The following is a 6,348-nucleotide window of genomic DNA, read 5'->3' as shown; positions in this document are numbered from 1 at the left end:
GAACTAATGTTGAGAGCTCAGCAGACAGTTAGGTTTCACTTTCACTTTGACCCAAGAGCCTGCAGGAGTCATGGGCGGAGTGAGTGGGGAGGGTGGGGAGGGGGTGTGCTCTGCCATGAGGAAGTTCGGCTTAAAGACACATCCCAGGGGTGTTTCTGGTACAAAAAGGCGTTCCTGGTCCCCACCTGTCGTTTTGCTCCTCAGCATGGCTTCCTAAAAACGCTGCAGGATTTCTCAAACATGTATGAATGAGTCAAAGCAAGGCATTGGGCATGTTTTTTTATGAGAGTATAACATTATAACATGACATAAAACTCAAAAAAGTTGATTTTCAATGATATTGCCCCTTTAATGTTTCTGTTTTTATCATTTCTCTCCCTCATTACTTCATTTAAACAGAGTCGTTAATAAAAACAAGTGAAAACAAAGATTTCTCTCCTCCAATAATGACTTTATTCCCTCCTGAATCATTTCATTTTTTAAAAGTTTGCTACAGCCATTAACACCTCTCAGTCCTGTTTCACATTTCTCTGTACATCTCTCACTGTCTTTCACCCTGGCTCTGTCTGGAGGAAACTGCCGTTCATGACTTTAGCTCATCATTTCAGCAGGTTTTCAGTTCAAGCCCTTGTAGCGCAAAGTGTAAAAAGGCTAACCCTGTGCTGACGTGGATAACCCAAGAGAACACAACAACCACACAAACATAAAAGGTTTTTATTTTGATCAAAACACTCTGTTCTTCCAAAGTGAAGACTCTAAGTAATAGGAGACACCGGTAATTAGACACAATCACACAAACACACAGCAGTTAAAGAGGGAAATCCCTGATTACTGATTTTATCATTCTGTAGTACCTTCATGGAAACGAGCTGGTATTTGTACCCATTTTCAATCTCTTTTCTTTGTGTCTCTTCTGTTTAGTTCATTTCCATCTGTCTGTCTGTCACGCCTGGCTGCTGTTCTGTCATCAGTGTCTTTTGCACGCTTCCTAAAAGCTCTTAACATCCCTCAGGGCTCAACTTATGACATTACAGTACACCTTAAATCTTTTTACTCTCTGCCCTTCTTTTCCTGCACACACAGCCTAATGGAAATAAGACATCAAATGAGGGCACTAAGTGATGCAAAGCCTCTGGACACAAAGAAATAGAGCAATCTAAAGAGCCTTTTAGGTATCTGTCATACACACACACACACAAATGTTTTGGTTAAATCTCCATAAACAGGTACAGAAAACGCTAATAAAATGCTACATTTTTAGTCAAATAATATGATTTTTGGTAGCAGAAGCTTCCTGTTTTGTTTTAGTGCTGCTGCACCAAGACTTTTGCCTTGCTTTCATGTATGAAAGCTGTCACATAAGCAAATGAAAATAGAAATTAACAGCTGAAACACAACCTCAAATGTATTATCAATCCAAATAAATAAATAAATGAAAAGAAAGAAAGAAAGAAAGAAAGATAATAAACCAGTTTAATAAGTGCTTTAGCATACAGCGACATTATGCAACTACGTCACTAGTTTTCATCGCCTCGAGTGGCATAAAAGTATAGCTGTTAGAGTGGGAGTATAACAAGTGAATAAATCATTAATTACAAGTTCTTGGACTTTATAAAGAATGAGCAAATGATGTATGTTTAAATCTGACCTAAAGTGATATTTTTAACAAGTACAATTATAAGTATAACATGCTAAAAAAATTTAATGAAAGTGTTTTAAAAGCTGTTGGTTTGTTTTCAGTAGGTCTTAAAAAAACGCCTGGGAATTTGCACAKAATTTAATGTAAACACATGGACATAATTTTGTTTTTTTTGCTAAATTTGTACACATGTTCATGAAATTTACACTATAGATTTACATTATAGGTTATAAAAATGGTTTGTTAAACATTTTTGTGAATTTTATAATAAAAACAGCCAAAATTTTCCTACTCGGATTTTGTTTTTTGTGTGGTTTTGTTTTTTTGGTTCACTGTGATAATGCAGTTTTGTCAAAATGAAACAAACACTCTAAAATCATAATGGTGAGGATGTGCTGAAAATAATCAAATATGGCAAGGTAAATAGTTTTTAAAGTGAAAATATAGAGGTAAATTCAAAATTAGTCAAAAACGACCATTTGGACCCCAGACCTCAGAGGGTAAAAATAAAAACTAATAGTTGTCCATTACAGTCTTGTTTAAACATTTTATTTAAGTGTGACCTTTAGTTAAAATCTTTTGTGATAACAAAAGCAGCAGTGGTTGCTCTGAAAATAGTTTGTTTGACTGTTACTTTGTYATTTTGTTTAATATTAACAGCTCCCAGACAGGAAAACTGGAACAATAAAAAGTCTCACAGGTTGAGTGGAAGCAGAACCCGTCAAACTGACAACACAACAAACACAAACACAAGAATGTACAAGTTTTTTAACCATAAACCAAAGAATAAAATGGTTTCTCTGCACTGCAGCAAACTGCATACTGTGAATGCATCAGAGATGGAGCTGTGTGAGATGGATAATAGTTAACTGTATCATACTTCCACCACAGGGAAACTCCCACAGCACATTTCAATTACTTATATGCCAGTGTGTGTACATGTTTGTGTGTGTGTGTGTACATGCATGCATAAGCGTGGCGGGGCGTTAGGAACTGCTCTATTGATGAGAGAATAAAGTCATTTTTCAATGTGGGGTTAAGCGCTGCATTATTGCCGCCTCATTTGGCTCCTGTGGGCCACCATAGCCCTCCTGTCTGGTTTCCATGGCACAGAGAGAGAACAGAGAGGGGAATGTCCCTGCTTACCAGACTGCAAGTTCATCCATCAGCTCACACACGTACACACACTCACACACACACATACACACACATACACACACTCTCAGGCAATAAGGGCTTATCCCACTCGCAGTCAACTTTCCCACAAAGTTGTAACAAATTTAACAGCGACTTTAAATCTTCTYAAGCTAGCCAAGATCACAATATATTTTTTTTCCACTGATATCTTGCTTTAAAATCAGTTCCAYGTTTAAAGTTTTGAGTACACCGTATTCCTGCTGAAAGGCAAAAGTTTATATCACCATAGTTTGTTTATTTCTGTTTTTGCCTTCAATTTAATTGTTTTCTTTTGTGAAAATTACTTTCAATCATTCACCTTTGTGTGTGTTTGTGAGGGGCGGGCTCATGTTGGCAGTAAATGTGAGCCAATCACGTTTGTTAAAATGACAATCCTTTTAGTGACATCACAGCGCAGAAGGAGAGTCAGATGGATGAACTGTCCTCTTTCATGTTCATAAAKCCTGACTTTTTTTTGTGCTTAACAAAGTTCAGAAAAAAAAAAAATCCCACAGGCTGTGTCTCTTTTTGTTCCCCCTCTTTCTTTTAACACTATTCAGGTCAAACCTCTCTTCCTCTCCTAGTTTTACTGTAAACATCTCCATGTATCACTGTCATATCAGCACATTCATCTTCTATAGATGGGCCTGGTGTTCCTGTCGTGCATTATTCACTCGTTCACACACCCATGCTGAGCACAGAGTGCACAAGGGCCCCGCATACACACATCTGCAACCTGTTGTGCCTCGGCGAAATTGTTTTCTGAAATGCATTTATCATGTACAGGCAAAATAAAATGCACATAAAAAAACAGCTGCATTTTAAATGTATAGGTGTTTTATCTGCGTATTTTTAAAACTTCTCAACTCATCACCTACAGAATGACTTTTTTACACTGAAGAAAAAAACATTCATTAGATTTTTTTAAGGGTAAACATAAGAAAGAGTACTTTTTTAAGTCAAACATCAGACATCGTTATAATTTGTAATAACTAAACATTGAGTGTGAAAGAAATAAACAAATTTTACAAATTCAGCTTTCTCCACTCCTGCCCTTCCAGCCTGGTTTGTTTTCTCATCATAGAAATCCTCATAACAAGAACTATGCAGCCAACTACTAAACTAACKTTTTGTTTCCTGTTTGAAAAACAGATATTTATCATCAAAAACACTGAAAAACCCAAGCCAAGCCACATAAATATTAAAGACACATAAAAATACAAAGGAAGATCATTCTGCTCTTCTTTTTACCTTCCTCTCCCAATCTTTGACTTTTCATCAAACATTTGAATCTTAACAGACAGACTGGGGATAAATCAAAAWGGACAGAAAAACCAGTAAAAATGTCTTCATTGTTGTTTTGGTCTCTAAGTGWAAGAATCAGCTGGGAGTTCATGCAAAGCAGGCTGCTATGCAAAAACACAGTTTTCAAAACTGTAAAAATCTAAAAAAATAAAAAAAAAATAAATTCCATCCAAAACACTGGTTGCATGTGGATGAAATGTGCAAACTCAGCAGAAAACYCTCGTTTTGTCTCATACAGTCTCTGTGTCAGTGTAAACAGGACATCAAAATCACACTTGGAGGAATTCTTTGAGAAAAACTAGACTTTAGCCAACACATAATTGTTTACTTTTTGCTTTTATTGCAGTGCTTAAACATGAGTGGTTTAAATAAAAAAAAGAACGTTCAAAGCACATTATCAAGCGCTTAATCCCAGGTTTAATCTCGGCTAAAACACAGCGGTGCTGTTTGAGTGGAACAATCTGAGAAAAGTGAAGAGAWAACTACCTGACTTCAGGATTCTGATTTTTTTCTGCAATCTACTTTGAAAAAACAAACAAATATAAAAACTAAATAAAGCTCATTACTTTAGGGTCAGACAATTGACACAGCAAAAGAAGATCAGGTTGCTGAGGGAGATAAAAAAAAAAGAAATAAAAATGAGAGCAAAGAGCAGACAACATGTATAAAAACTGAATGAGATAGCTTAAATTCAAAGATGATCTAGACAAACTCAAATCCAGTACTCTGGTTTCTGCATGAAATCTAAAGGGATAACTTCACCTGCTTAAAGACAGTACTTACTTTTGACTTTTAGCAACTAAAAAGTGAAGAAACTCAAACAGCTAAAACCAATGACAGTAAATTTGTTTTTACAACTAAATAAACCAGCATCAAACAACAGTTCTTTTGCAGCTTTGGATGTTTTCAGGTCTGGATCTCAGCCGGACTCGCAGGACTAAAAGAGGATCTATGAATCACATGCCCGCAGGAATTTACATGCAGACGCTGACACACTGATGGAGAGGCCCTGTGAAGCAGAGATGGTCCATTTGGACCGGTCTCCGCTTCCCCCTGCCTCTAAAAAAAGCCCGGTGTCGCATAGTGAGATGTCCCGCCCGCTTTCCCAGACTTTCTGACGAGGTGTCAAATCTTCTCAGCTTCACCTGACACAGGAGCCACATTCCGAACATCCTCGCTCTCGTTTGCATGTATCTGCGGGAGCGTGTGTTGCTTCTGTTAACACCTCCCTGTTTGCACTTTCCCCCCCGTGTCTCCTTCATGTCCAGACCTAACCCAAGTCCAAGCTTCCCACAGAACCAGAGGAAGTGGCYGACCGCCTGTTTGCTCTGGCTTTGTTCATGGCACTGACGGGTGTTTGCCTACAAATCAAAAAGCCGCCTGTAATGTTATAATCACACAGCACTGGCAACTTTATTACATCCATTCAAGGAACACATACGTTTATTAACTCACACTCAGCGTGAAGCGTCTCTTTAAGCAGRAGGCTGGGCAGGCGTCCTGCTGCCCTGATAGCATAACTTTATTAATCAGTGTGTTGACACGGTCAGACACGGCCGCCGCGCAACTTTAACAAGTTCATTAAGTTGTTCGTGGCTGGCCTTCAAATAAACACAGCTTTATTATTAGTAGCAGTGAAAGACACGAGCACAGCAGTGGTCATCCCCTCTCCATTTGCCAGAGWGGATATTTGTAACTCAAGATGAAGAGAGGGGACCGAACCGAGGCAGAGGTGGGCTGAAAGAACGCTTTTTAGATTGTTTCTCTTTGATTTGAAAACTTGTGATCCAAAAATAAAAGTCCACTGTCAGATTTTTCTTAAGCTCATGAGCTAATTATTCTGTAATCCAGTGGTTCCCAAACTTTTTCTGTTAGGTCCCACTTTAGTTTATAAGATTATTTCCATGCCCCCAACCCTCCAACCAGACACACATATTTTGTTTTTAAGTGCCACTGCAGTTTATTTCACACCTCAACCTTTTTTTGATTGATTGAACTGATAAAAGTAAACTGACAGAAATTACAGGTTGCCATAAAATAAACTACAGCCTTGTCTAAACAGCACAAAAATAATTTTACAGTGCAATTTTTTAAGAGTAACAGTTTATTTTGTAACTGTGACAATATTCAACATCTATCAATAAAGAAATGCCTTTTTGAGAAGAATGGGTTTTAAAACATGAATGACTCCCTGGTACCACTTTACAATAAGGCTCCACTTATAGATG

At 37.8% G+C, this 6,348-nt stretch overlaps 1 protein-coding gene across 6 annotated transcripts in view; it reads right to left on the bottom strand.

The window, feature by feature from the left end:
* slit2 (slit homolog 2 (Drosophila)) overlaps nt 1-6,348 on the bottom strand; it is an 89,450-nt gene that overhangs the window by 48,012 nt on the left and 35,090 nt on the right. The window lies entirely within an intron of this gene.

Source organism: Austrofundulus limnaeus, unplaced genomic scaffold, assembly GCF_001266775.1.
Source record: "Austrofundulus limnaeus strain Quisiro unplaced genomic scaffold, Austrofundulus_limnaeus-1.0 Scaffold99, whole genome shotgun sequence".
Classification (NCBI taxonomy): Eukaryota; Metazoa; Chordata; class Actinopteri; order Cyprinodontiformes; family Rivulidae; genus Austrofundulus; species Austrofundulus limnaeus.
This window is presented reverse-complemented; position numbering and strand designations above follow the sequence as displayed.